This window comes from Triturus cristatus, chromosome 10 (genome assembly GCF_964204655.1).
Source record: "Triturus cristatus chromosome 10, aTriCri1.1, whole genome shotgun sequence".
NCBI classification, from domain to species: Eukaryota; Metazoa; Chordata; class Amphibia; order Caudata; family Salamandridae; genus Triturus; species Triturus cristatus.
In genome coordinates, this window is record NC_140593.1 from 995532697 (window position 1) to 995547417 (window position 14721).

The 14721-nt window shown below is 45.0% G+C and overlaps 1 protein-coding gene across 1 annotated transcript in view; it reads left to right on the top strand.

Annotated features, from left to right (window-relative positions):
- MYO15A (myosin XVA) overlaps window positions 1–14721 on the top strand; it is a 1126038-nt gene that overhangs the window by 782981 nt on the left and 328336 nt on the right. The gene's annotated exons all lie outside the window — the stretch shown is intronic.

The following is a 14721-nucleotide window of genomic DNA, read 5'->3' on the forward strand; positions in this document are numbered from 1 at the left end:
AGAAGCCCTTAGGCACCACACCAGACTGAGAGCCAGTATCCTTTTGGAGGATGTCCAGGCCTTGCTCATGGACATGCTCTTTAATGGATGGCTCTCGTTTGTTTGGAAAGAAGGTGAACTCAAGCGCTTTTAGGAAAGCAGAGCTATGGCCAGGTCCTTTCCATGGCCCCTCGCCAATCCCTTGTCCCGCTTCCGCCCCTTTCATGGCCACGGAAGGGGCTTCCAACCTTGTCGTTCATGACCAAACAACCCGGCCAGCAAACCGCACAATCTTTTTGTTGCTGATGGCGCAGTTCTCACAGATTATGTGGGACAGGCAGCCAGAGTTTGAGCCAGCCCACCAGCCCCCCAGCAGCCGCAGCCTCTAAACTCCTTTAGTTTGCCCTCCAACCATCATGGGCATCTAGTGGGGAGCAGAATCGGCATAACCTGCACCACTGGGGGGTCAATAACATCCGACTGTTGGGCTTGCAGTTAGTCGAAAGGGGCTACTCCCTCCCCTTTGTGACCAGCCCCCCACCCATGCCACCCACTTATTGCCAGCTGATGGAGGACACATACCCTTGCTCCATCAGGAAGGGTTGGCTCTCTTGGCCAAGGAAGCTATCGAGATGGTGCCAACAGCAGAAGTAGGTCATGGTTGCTATTTCCGCTACTTTCTGGTGCCCAAAAATGACAGAGGCCTTCGTCCTATTTTAGACTTGCCCTGGACCCAGGCAAATGGCTGGTATCACTGGACTTTCAGGACGCTTATTTTCAAATCCCCGTCCTGCCTGCACACAGGCATTAATTGCGGTTCACGGTTGGTCAAGAGCCCTTTCAATTTGCCGTGCACCCCTTCAGCCTTACCAGCGCCCCTCTGGTGTTCAGGAAAGGGATGGCGGTGACTGCAGCTCATCTGTGGAGGTTCGGGATTCCAGTCTTTCCCTACCTCGATGATTAGCTGCAAAAGGCTGGCTCACCCCATACAGTTGTTTCCCACCTTCAGACTATGGCGAACCATCTGCACTCGCTGGAGTTCACTATCCACGTGCCGAAGTCACACCTGACTCCTCATCTGAGCTGCTCTGGAAACAGTGTAGTTTCTGGCCTATCCTCTTGAATGGTGAGTCCAGGATATTTCGGCTATGATACGATGTTTAGTCCTCTATCCTGTATTTTGGTGAGACTGACTCTGAAGCTGTTCAGACTCATGGCCTCCTGCATCCTTCTTGTGAAACATGCCCGTTGGCATAAATGAGCTCTACAGTGGGACTTGACGTTCCAGTGGGCACTGTAATCAGGGGAATTTCTCTACCATGGTCCAGATCTTAGAGGGAACTGTAAAAGACCTTCAGTGGTGGCTAACGAACTGCAGTTGGTTCAGTGACACCCACTTCTCTCTTCACAAACCAGAGTTGACTGTAGTGTCAATTGTGTCACTTCTGTGCTTGGACTGCAACCTGGAAAAGGTGTGGATCAGAGGACTCTGGTGTCTGTCGGAGTCCAGGCTCCGCATCAACCAGTTGGAGCATTGAAGGGCTTTCTTCCTTCAATCAAGAAAAGGCTGGTACTGGTGTTCATAGACAGCACCATCGCCATGTGGTATTGCAAAATGTGGGTGGGGTTGTGGAGCCTTTCTCAAGAGGCACTGCGCCTCTGGACATGGCTGGAATGTCAAGGCATATCCCTGCTGATTCAACACCTGGCGAGCTATATGAACGCCAGGGCAAACTAACTCAGCCGTCGATGCCTATCAGATCACGATGGGCATCTCCACCTGGAGGTGGCTCATGGTCTCTTCCAAGAATGGGGAGAGCCTTGGTTGGATCTGTTCGCCTCAGCCGAGCTCGCCAATGTCAGCTGTTTTGCATGCTGGAATTTCCAAAGTGGCTTTTGCTCTGAAATGCTTTTTGTCTCAAGTGGAGCTCAGGCTCCCTTTCTGCCTTTCCTCCTATACCACACCTTCCCAGAACTCTCGAGGAGATCAGTAACGGTTGACCCAAGTCATCCTTGTGGCTCCAGACGAGCTCGGAGATATCCCGAGCTGTTGAGCACCTTTGCACCAACACCACTCCTACCCAGAGTTCTCAAGAAGATCAGTAACACCCTTGCCCAGGTCATTCTTGTGGCTCTGTATTGCTCAAGGAGAGTCTGATATCCCAAGCCGTTGAGCATGGGCACGGGTCTTCCGGTCAGGCTGCGTCTCTGGGAGAATGTTCTCAAACAGCAACAGGGCAGGGTTCTGCATCTGAACCTGAAAACACTTTTCTTCATGTGTGGAGATTGATCTGTGACAGTTGACAGCTTTCGACCTTCCACCCAAAGTCTGGAATGTTATCTTGGCAGCCAGGTGTCTTTTCACCGAGATGGTATATGCCTGCCATTGGAGCAAGTTTGTGGCATGGTATACAGGCCAGCATGTTGACCCTCTGTCTGCACCCCTTTCCCAAGTTCTCCTGTTCATTCTTTCCTTGACCCAGCAGGGCTCTGTTCTGGGCACGTTGAAAAGTTATCTTTCTGTCATCTCAGCATTTTTGTAGTTGTCAGACCAGCCGTCCCTCGTTAAATCCCCTTTTGTACATAGGTTATTGAAAGGTCTCCAGCATATGTTTTCACCAGCACCTTTCATTATGCCCCAGTGGGACCTAAAATTAGTCCTCACATTTTTGATGTGTGCTCCCTTCGAGCTGTTACAAAACTGCCCTATCAAGCTCCTTGCCATAAAAACGCCCTTTGTAGTGGCAATAACATCTACCTGGAGATACAGTGAGCTGCAGGGTCTGCCATCTCAGCCACCGTACCTACCATATACCCAAACAAACTGGTAATTCGGACTAGAGCATCCTTTCTTTCAAGAGTGATATCTTGCTTTCATGTAGGCCAGTCCATCACCCTGCCTACCTTTTACGCTCCACCTCATCCCTCTAAATAAGAAGAAAGACTCAATCAACTGGACCCAAAAAGAGCATTGTCATTCTACCTTGGCCACACAACAGAATTCCGGGTGGATGATCAACTCTGTGGGGTGCGTCGAAGCCAAAAAAGGAAGGGTGGTGCAGAAACAGACCATGTCACATTGGATAATTCTCTGCATCAAAATCTGCTACGCATTGGCCAAAAAGCAACCTCCTAAAGGTTTGCTTGCTCATTCCACCAGAGTAAAAGCTGTGAATACTTAGTTAGCTCGTAGAGTAACTGTCCTGGATATCTGTCAGGCAGCAATATGGGCTTTCCTCCACACATTTACAAAGCACTACTGCCTGAACAGCCAGGTCTGCCGTGATGGGCACTTTCCCTATTCGGTCCTGCAGTGCTTTCTGGTCTAATCTGTGTCGCAGCTCCACCTCCGGAGAGGTATTGCTTGGGTATCTATTCTAAGGTAAGGAATCTGCAACTAGAAGTCTCTATCGGATGAACAAGTTACTTGCCTTCTGTAACGCCTTATCTGGTAGAGATTCTATCTAGCCACAGACTACTTACCGACCTACCCATCCTCCTCACTCTGCGAAGGGACTACAGAGTGAAGGGTTGTTTCCCCTTCAACGGCCGTAGCTTAATGCACCAGTGGTAAGTGTGCTTCGTAGCCCTGCCCTTCTGGCGTGGAAAGTCGTGAAAAGAAACTGATTTCAGCGCTATGGGAGTGGTGTCTATATATGCACCACACACATCCCTTCCAGCCCAGGCGACGCCACATGCAGCCGAACGAAACCACCTTCGGGTGCACAGCGGTACTGCTCATGAAAAAATTTCAGATCCAGTCTGATGCCCGAGAATTATTCTAAGGTAAGGAATCTGCTGCTAGATAGAGTCTCTACCAGATAAGGCATTACTGAAAGTAAGTAACGTCTGTCCTCTTAATTTCATTTTTTCTGCCACTTGTCTTTATTTTCAGGCACTTGTCTTTTATGCTGAATTGAAAAGATCTCATATGAAGCCTCAAATTCATGATGATAAATATGCATTTCATGAAGTTCAAAATCAAGTATATCCAGCTAGCTAGTTTGCTCAAATTGAAGACATTTTTGTTGTGTAAAAATAGCTGGTTCATCAAGGAATGTGCTTCAGTGAAACTTGCGTTTCTGACTGCACCGAAATACTAGAACAGTGGTTCTTAAACCTGTGGTCCGAGGGACCCTGGGGGTCCTCGAGGCTTACTCAGGGGGTCCGCAAATATTTTATGAAATTAAATATTATTAAATTTAATAAATGTAAATTGCAAAATTATATACAAATAAAGAAGCAAAATTGAAAAGGTCAAAACCTTTTCTATATTTGATTATGAATTAAACAAAATATTTAAATATTTGAGTATTCATTTGGTTTATACCCGTTTTTGTATTTTTGTGTATTGTTTTGAGGTTCCAATCATATAAATTGCCAACGCCGGGGTCCCCAGCTTCCAATATGGCTCTCCTTGGATTCCAGTAATGAGTCAGTGGGGATCCACCGACGACAAAGGTTAAGAACCGCTGTACTAGAATATTTAAACTGGAATGGTTGTGGACTATTCATAGTTAACCAATTTGGGAATACTCATTGTTTGTAAGTTTTGAAATACCTCAACAAACGTTTACTTTACGCAGTCATTCAACAACGGTTTATACAAATATTTTGATGCCTCAGAAAATATTTTCTCCCCTGTCCTGTGTGCCTTTGGGGACACAAATGACTTCGTGAATTAGACTCATTGGTTTTCCTCCTTGTTTTACAGGGTGAGTTTTAGATGGTTTTTAGATAGTGGCCGACAGGAACTAGAGCAGAATAAAGAGGTGCAGTTAAAAATGATCTTACAAATGTTGAAGAATAGTCACTGTTTATATTTGAATGTGCCCGTGCCAGACAGGGACCAATTTATGCAATGGAATTTGCTTTCTTTCTTTTGACGAAAAGGGACTACAAAAAATAACTGGTTCTACTCTTATGGCCTGTCCGGTTCACAAAGCTGAGGTAAAGCGTTGAACAGTTTGTCTTACTGGTAACACCTGCACTTGGAGCAAATTTGTGATTCTCAAAGAACTCTAGAAGTGCTTATGAAATCTACACCTGTTATAAATTTCCTGGAGCCCTCAAATGCGTAACATTTATGTATGTGGTATTCCCACAGGGTGGGATCTTTGCATCCGTAAATGTGAATTATTTTACTCTGATAAAACCCTTTTCCTCACACCCACCCCCCAAATATACATTTAGAAGGTTATAGGGGTTCATCTTCTTGTGAAGGTAGACCCAGAAGGAAATACTAGTAAATCTGGCCCTAATTCTTAATCTGCCATTGTGTACCAAATCCCACCACTTTCAAATCATTTCATTTTGATTGGGAATATTTCCCTGGCAAATGACATTTTAGTGCCAATGACTTGAATTTAGGTGTGCAACTGCTTTTATGAATTCGGCCCCCACTTGTGGACTATTTGCCGCCCTTTTACCGCTGCAAAAAAACAATTGATGGACAAAATGCTGAACAATGTCAATCTTTCACCCCAGTGTAGAGACCTGAGCCTAAATCCATTGTTTTTTTGCTCCTCACGCCATTCCAGTTTACACCAAGCCATTTGCTAATCACTCTTGTGAACAGTCCAGCCCGAACTGCCAGGCCAGGTCCTCCCTGACGTGAGAACAAGCATCCTGGGACCAGTTACGGGGTTTCAACCCTCTTCAGCCAGGCTAGCTGGACTCCAGTGGCATGGAGAGCATGGGACCCACGTCTGGGCTTACCTGTCCCACTCAGGTTAACAACTACTGAAAGAACAATTGATGGACAGAATGTTGAACAATGTCAAACATTCACGCCAGTACAGAGATCTGAGCCTTCCATCATTTATTTTGCTCCCCATGCTATTCCAGTTTAAACCCAGCCATATGCAAATCAGTATTTGATGACCAAAAAACTTTGGATTTAAACCCGGATCTCTAGACTGGGGATGAATGTTTGATTTGTTCCACATTTCGTCCATGATTTGTGTGTCTTTTGCTTTCTTTTCCTAAGTCCACCAGGTATGCCCAGACATGGGTCCCGGGCTCACTGTGCCATTGTATTCAAGCCAGCCTGGCTGATGAGGGGTGATGCACCGAAACAGGTCCCAATATGCTTATTTCTGGTCCAGTGAGGAGCTGGCTTGGCAGGTCAGGCTGGACTGTTCCCATGAGGAGCAGGGTCAAGACTGATTTGCATATGACTGGGTCTAAACAGGGGAGGGATGGTGAGTAAAAGAACAATGGATTTAACCCAGATCTCTTGATTGGGGGTGAATGTTTGATTTGTTCCACAATCCGTCCATCATTTGTGTCTTTTACTCTTTTATCTCTGGCTGTTTCTCAAGTTGTTTTTGAATTACAATATTATATGTAAGGGCTTAATGTTTTCTGTTACTCCTGTGAAAAATGATGTTATAAATAAATGCCTCTAAATCCCTAACATCACATCCAAAATGTAAATATGGTGCTATACAAGGAAGTGCAACCAATCATGGTTGCACAAGGTTGAACTTTTTTTTTTTAATTATTATATTTTTATTGAGAGTTCATAGACAATCAACATACAACAATATCATGTATAAATACATATTTCGCAATATTGAGAAAAAGATCGAAAAATTAATTAAATCTGAAGTTCACAGTATTATAGTATGATACATAACCATATAGAAAAATACTCTATAATGCAATCACAATATTTCTATAATACAAGAATAGGACCTAATAATTTAAAGTGCGACAGTGCAATAAATCAACATAATCTAAAGTGCAAAGTGCTGTAACCGAACATATAATCAAATATATATTCTCTCCTTTTATGTCCACTACAAAATGTTATTCTATATCTCAAACACACTCCAATATTTCTTATATTTTCTTACAGTTCCTGATCTTAGTGCATATTTTATTTCCAGTTCTTGTATCCTAGACAACTTTGCCCTCCATGCATTAAAAGTGGGTATCTTCTCTGTTCTCCATGCTTGCAGAATTAAAGATCTTGCTATTGAGACTGCGACAAACAAACCTTCCTGATGCGGAGAGGTATCAGGAGAGCAGCCCAAAACCACAGTTGACTTGTCAAATAAGATGCACGGATCAATTATAAATTTAAGATATTTCTCGATCTCCTCCCAAAATCTCTGGATTTTGGGGCATTCCCTGATGATATGTGTCCAGGTTCCTTTCTCTGTGCAACGAAAGCATTTATCTTATATTTGTGGGTATATTTTATGAAGAAAAGAGGGTGTTCTATATATCAACCATTTCGTATAATATTGCATGCGTTTAAAATTTGCCCCTCTGAAGATAACTGTATTATATTTGTTGATCCCATTCCAGGTTGACTTAAGAATCACCATATCTTCCCTTTTCTTCCATCTATCCCTGGCTTTTTCGTATAGTGATAGGGATTTATTTTCATCAAAGATCTTAATCCAGTTACTAATTTTCCATTGTGTGGGGGAATTAAGGGCTTCACTAATACTAATTTTATAGCGCAAGCTTTTCATATCTAAATTTTCCAATATAGATTTCAATTTAATAAATGACCATTTCAAAATTGTATTTGAATGTTGGAGTCCTGCTTCGATTTCCACCCAATTTTTCCAACAATTCTCCCGAATAAAATCCTGGATTTGAACATATCCATTTTCTTCCCACAGCTTTAGTATATTACTTTCTAGAAGACATGTTTCCCCCGTATGTATATTTGAAAGCCTAGTTGAAATATTAATTCTAAAAATATCATAGTGCGCTAACAACTGAGTTTTTTGTCTCAATAACCATTGTAGGGTCTTATACCGGACTTTTTTAGGGTATTTAGTCACTCTTGTTGGATCTATTATATTGCACTCCCTTAAGATCTTATTCATAAAAAAGTTATCCACCTCTTGAGGGTCTAAGAAGAAAAATCTAAAACTGTGATGTGCAAATGTCGCATAATAATAATTTCTAATATAGTTGGAAGCGATAATCCTCCATCAGCGAAAGGATAATTTAAAGTGTCAAGAGCTAATCTTGGCACCTTATTTATCCATAAAAAAGTAGAAAACATACTGTCTATTTCTTTGAAAAAAGTTGTCTGTATTGCACAAGGGGCTGCACTAAAAAGAAAATTGAAAAGTGGAAGAATGGACATTCTAATTAAAGTGACTCGTCCAATTATTGACAATGGAAACTGATTCCATCGTTTTAACTGAGACTGTACCTTTCCTAGCAATGGAATATAATTTAGGAAGAAAAGATCTTCTACTCTCTGAGTTACGTATATTCCTAAATACCTCTTCGGACGGGTATTATATATCTGTCTAAGTTCCAGTAAAAGAGAGTCCACTTCACAATTACATAATATAATTTCTGTTTTAGACTTATTGATTTTATAGCCCCCTATCTTTTCAAACTCTGCAAAAATACTCAAAACTTCTATCTGGGTATTTTTCTTTGGGTTCAGGAAGAGGACAATATCATCAGCATATAATTTTATGTTTGTCATTCCTTGAACCGGGACTGTGTGAGCTCTTTTTTCCCTGATTGCAATTGCTAACGGTTCTATGAACAGAGCGAATAAAATCGGGGAAAGGGGGCAGCCCTGTCTGGTGCCTCTATTTATTTGGCATATTCCTATATCAACAGAGTTAATTAAAATTTTGGCCTGTGAATTTGTGTAAAGTTGTTTCAATAGAAAAATAATCTTATCTGGTAAGCCAAAATTTTCTAAAATTGTAAAAAGACAATTCCAAGAAACAAGATCGAATGCCTTTTCAGCGTCTAAAAACCAAATCTGCGCTTTGACCTTATTAATATTAAATAAATCTAGTGCCTCTAATAAAAAGTTTGTATTATTATACAGCTGTCTCCCTGCTACAAAGCCGCACTGATCTGTCCCAATAAGGGATCCCACCATCTTATTTAGCCTATTGGCGAGGAGTTTAGTAAACATTTTATAGTCAGTATTTAAAAGGCTTATTGGTCTATAAGAGTTCACATTTTCGCTATCTTTATCTTTTTTTTTTAAAATACTGACCACCACTGCCGTGCGAAAAGATGCAGGTGGGTCACCTCCTTGTAGCAAATAATTTGCAAGTTTTAAAAATTCGGGGCAGAGTACAGTAGAGAATGCTTTAAAAAATTCTGCGGGGATGCCATCCTCTCCAGTGGCTTTGCAGTTAGGCAAAGAGCTGACAACCACATCTAATTCTTCCTTCGTAAATTCCGCTAACAAAAGCTTTTTAAAATTATTTTCCAAAGTTGGGATTGGCAATTTCCGCAGAAATTCATCAATTATCTCTGGGGAGACCTGCTGAGTTGTCTGATATATGTCTTTATAATGTCTAAGAAACACCTCGCCTATTAATGGCGTAGTTTTTATGCAAGTTTTGGTTACATTGTCTTGAATACGATTCTGTTTCGAACTTGTTCTTCCTTTATTTGCCAAGCTAGCAGTCTTCCCGTGTACTCGCTATCTTCATAGCTTGTCTGAAGATATAACCTGCTAGCCCTATCCCCTAAGTCATAATAGAATTCCCTCATTTTTGTTTTTGCGTTCTGTACTTCTTGCCTATTATTTAAAGTCCTATTTCTGTTCAGATCACTCCCCGCTCCTGTTCCATTTTGATGTCCTTCCGAGGGGTGAGGGCAGGGTGGTTCCCATCAATGCCTGGTACCTGCGCGACCCCACCATTCGCGCTGCTGTGATTAAATCCCTGCAACGATACTTCGATGAGAATGTGGGGTCCGTCCCTTCGGCTATCTCCTTGTGGGAAGCCTTCAAGACAGTTCTCAGAGGAGAGGCCCTGTCCCTCATTTCCCAGGCCCGGAGGCGTGAGCGGGAGGAGGTTACCCGGGTGGAGGCCGAAATTACTGAATTGGAGGGTGATTTAGAGGGCGGAGTGACGGATGCTGCACTGCATGTCTTACAACTTAAGCAGGCGGCCTACAGGGCCCTCGTTACGGAGGCGGCCAGGGGCCTCAGTAGGGAGCAGCAGGGGCGACTGTATGATGTGGGTGATAAGGCGGGCAAACTGATAGCGTGGTTGGATAAAAAGGAGAGAGTGAATCGTGTGGTCCCGCTGATTGAGAGGATGGACGGGGTGAGTGTCACCGAGCCAGAAGAAATTGTCTCCTGTTTCGCGGATTATTTCCGCGAGGTGTATTCTCCGGTCTCTCCTTGCCCGGAGGAGGACTCCCATTCCCTGCTTAGGGATATCGCGCTGCCTTCCCTCTCGGAGGAGGACAGGGTGTCGCTGGATGCCGCTCCTACATCCGACGAAATTGCCCTCGCCATACGTTCGGTTGCCTCCGGCAAGGCCATGGGCCCAAATGGCATCCCTATCGAGTTATATAAGTTGCGACCAGATGTACTGGCGCCCCACCTCCGCGCGATGTTCCTGGCGGCCCACTCGCTGGGCTCCCTCCCGCCGGACCAGCGTCTGGCTACTATCGTGGTGATCCACAAGGAGGGGAGGCCTCGGGACCGGGTCACATCCTATCGGCCTATCTCGCTTTTGAATGCGGAGCCCAAAATTCTCGCCAAGGTGTTGGCCAATCGGCTGGTCGGCGTGGTGGGCGACCTGGTCCACCAAGACCAGTCCGGCTTTATCCCCCATCGCAACACAGCCCTTAATCTGCGGCGTTTGCACGGGGTGCTCGCATGTGTCCCATTCGTGCGGGAGCCGGCCATTTTGGCGTCCTTAGACGCCACTATGGCGTTTGACACGCTTGAGTGGCCATACATTTGGGCGATGCTGGCTAAGTTTGGATTCGGCCCGGGCTTCATCAGTTGGGTCAAATTGTTGTATTCGGGCCCATTGGCGCAGGTGGTGGTGAATGGAAGAGTTTCGGCCCCATTCGAGCTGGGCCGGGGCACGCGACAGGGCTGCCCCTTGTCGCCGCTCCTGTTTGCGCTGGCCTTGGAGCCCCTGGCGGAGTGGCTGCGGTGGCACCCCTCCATCCGTGGTCTCCGTTGGACCCCCGAGTATGAGGACCGTGTGTCCCTATACGCTGACGACATCCTTTTGTACCTAGCCTCCCCACGTAAGTCACTCATAGTCCTGGTTGATGTTTTACGTTCATTCGGCCGGAACTCAGGCCTTGTCATCAACTGGGCTAAATCATGCGTGTATGTGCTCTCTGGGGAGGCTCCTGTCCTTCCGCGGGGTTGTCCGATTCAGATTGCCTCTCAGGGGTTTCGATACCTGGGTGTCTATATTACTCTGGACCCAGAGGCTCGCTACGAGCGGAACTTGCTTCCCCCTCTCCAGCGCTTGAAGGAGGACGTCGTGCGCTGGTGGCGCCTACAGCTTTCGCCGCTCGGCCGGGCGGCGTTGTTTAAGATGATGTCGTTGCCACGTTTCTTATACGCTCTCCAGAACACCATGGACCCAGTCCCGGCGCGCTACTTCCGTGAGGTGGAGAGTTTACAGCGCCGCCTGTTCTGGGACGGGAGGCCGCGCATCGCCCTGGCGAAGTTGACGCTCCCATGGTATGACGGGGGAATTGCCCTCCCGGACATTAAACGGTATTACTGGGCCTCCCAGCTAGCTGCAATTAACCATGGCCTCTATGGGCCCGCCTTGAACCCGGCGTTTGAGATGGACAAGATGCTACTGCCCGGTGGCGACTACAATCGAGCGCTCTACTCTGGCGCGCCCGACGCTCGCTTGACGGGACCTACGCGTGTCATGGTCAGCGTATGGCATGCGGCTAATGCAGCTATGGGGTGGAAGGACCGTTTGACCCGGGCGTCACCGCTGTATGCGTCTGAGAAGTTGGGCTCTCTCTGGACCTCGAAGGGCTTCGCGAAATGGGACATGATAGGCATCAGTAAAGTGGGGGATCTCTGGTCGAGGGGAGGATTTAAAACATTCGAGATGCTGCAGACGGAGTTTCAGTTGCAGGGCAGTGAATACTTTCGATACCTGCAGGTCTGTCATGCACTGGGCTCCGTCTTCCCAGACGTCGCCTCCATCCCGGAGTCTTCCCCCCTGGAGGATAGAGTGCTAGATGGCCACGTCCCAGACAGTACGATCTCCCTTATTTATAAAAACTGATTAATGATCGATCGGGCTTGCTGATTGGCCTTCGCGAGGCTTGGGTTGCCGACGGTCTGGAATTGGACGATGAGGACTGGATCTCCGCGGTGGCCTCTCCGAAGGAGGTGGCTATACCGGCTCGCCTTCGCTTCGTCCAGCTCAAGATACTCCACCGGGTCTACATGACGGGGCCAAGGCTTCAACGTATGGGCTACACTGTGGATGGATTGTGTAAGCGTGGTTGTGGTGCCGTGGCGACCTTTTTGCATATTTTATGGGAATGCCCGAAGGTGGAGCGATTCTGGCGCGGTGTGCACGAGGTCCTGCGAGTGGTTACGCGTGTTGCGCTGCTGCCGGAAGCGAGGAGATGCCTGTTGAATGTGTGGGAACCAACTGACTACTCGGCTCCGCAAACGTGGTGGGTGACTCTGGGATATATGATTGCTAAGCGTGACATTGCGCAACTGTGGGGATCCCAGAACCCCCCGACGGTGTCGGCCTGGAAGGAGCACATGGACTGGTGCATGTTTCGAGAAAAGGTGGTGTATGTGGCGAGGGGTAAGCCTGCGACATGGGTGAAAGTGTGGGGCCCCTGGAACGCCTACCGTGGGAGTATTTGCGAGCCACCATTGCTGCCTGCTGCCTCACCAGCCCCGTCCCCTTAGCTGACCCCTTCTCCTAGCCCCGGGCACAGGGTTCCCCCAGTCCTCGCTCTGTTTCCCTTCCCCTCTTTGGACTCTTCTAATAGTTGGGGTTCCCCATTGGGGAGCACGTGCTGCTACTTTTGACTATAGGGTAGCCTTGTGGGTGTTGTTTTCTTGTTGTTTGTATAAAATGAAACCGCACTGTGACGTATTATGGCCGTGGCCCATGATGTTGATGACTCCTGCTTATGCTCCTTTGTAATGCCAAAGGTTCTATGAACGTATGCCATGTGTTTCTGCCATTCCTAGCGGCCGGCCGGAAGGTTGTGGGCCCATAATTGTATATTCTTGAGATTTGTAATAAACGGTTTCAAAAAAAAAAAAATAATAAATAAAGTCCTATTTCTGGAGTATTCTTGATTTGCATAAGCTAAACTCTTTTCTATTGCCATTCTTTCCTCCTTCTTAGCTTTTTGTTTCGGTATCTCTTTTGAGGTAAGTATACCTCTCAATGTAGCTTTAAAAGCATCCCATATTATGTTAATTGGGGCAGATTCTTTATTTATAACGAAGAAAGAACCAATCTCCTTCCCTAACTCTGCGCACCATTGCTCATCTGCTAAATTAAATTTATTAAAATACCACCTTCTTGATACTTGTTCATCTTTCTTCCCTAGAAGAACTTCCATTTTAATGAGTACGTGATCTGAGAAGGCATTTGCTATATGCTCATATTTACGAATTTCCAGATTATGGGAAGTTAGAAAAAAGTCAAGCCTTGATGACGAATCATACTTTGCTGAGTAGCAAGAGTACTCACGTTTAGTTGGATTGTTGAAACGCCAATGGTCTAAAATATCTAAATCTGTCTTACAACTCAGTAATGCAATACATACTTGTGGTTTATTTTGCCTTCGATCTTTTTTTGTAGAATCCACCACCGGGTTTTGCAAATAATTAAAATCCCCTCCCCATATAATCTGACCAGGTATACCCGTCAATGCTTGTTTTAACTGCAAAATGGGGAGCGGGTCATCTACAACTGGTGCATAGATTGTAGCCAGTATCACACTTGTGTGGTTTATTTTCCCATGCAAAAATGTCCATCTGCCACTTGTGTCTGAATGAGATGCTTCAACATGAAATTGAACATGTTTACCTATATAGATGCTCACACCCTTCTGAGCTGTCCCTGATATAGCCGAGCAGCAAAAACCCGCCCAGTTTTTAAACATTTTACTAGCATCTGTTAGGGCTCGGAAATGTGTCTCTTGTAAAAAAATTACATCGGGGTGGTGACTTTTTAGCCAAATTTCTATAGCACCGGTTTTACGCCTATTATTTAAGCCGTTGACATTCAGTGATAAAATTGAGATTTTATTTCTACTCATAATGCAGCCTGCTTTTTATCCATGCGCGCTAGGGAGTCTCATCTAAAGTATAATATGTGCTATATATATTAAAAAATACTTTACTAAGCAAATACATTTTTCCTGCAAATATGTCAAGTGCGCAAGTAGGTAGCCGCCTAATCACTGGCTCTCTTCTCCCGATAAAACCATAATAGACTAAGTTATACGCTAAGATACATGTCATTAAGTAGTGCAGATTACGCAAGTCTGCCATTTCTAATATAGCAATTGTGCAAATCGTACAATAAATACAATAAAGTGCAAATCGCGCATCTAAAACCACATAATACAGTACAGTACAGTTTGTAACAATTGTGCAAAAAGCTATTAAAGTGCAAATCAGGTAACTGTTAGGCCACTCAAAACAATATACTACAGTACGATTTATATCAATTATGAAAGGTAAACAGCTAAAGTGCAATAAATTCCGATATCCAATGTGCAATATGAGCAATATGTGCAACATGTGCAGTCATACAATAGATACAATAAAGTGCAAGTCGCGCAGCTAGTGCCGCATAATACAGTAGAGCACAATTTGCAACAATTGTGCAAAAGGCTATTAAAGTGCACATCAGATAGCTATTAGGCCACTCAAAACGATATACTACAGTATGATTTATATCAAATTATGAAAGGTAAACACAAAAGTGCGATAAATTCCAATATCTAATGTGC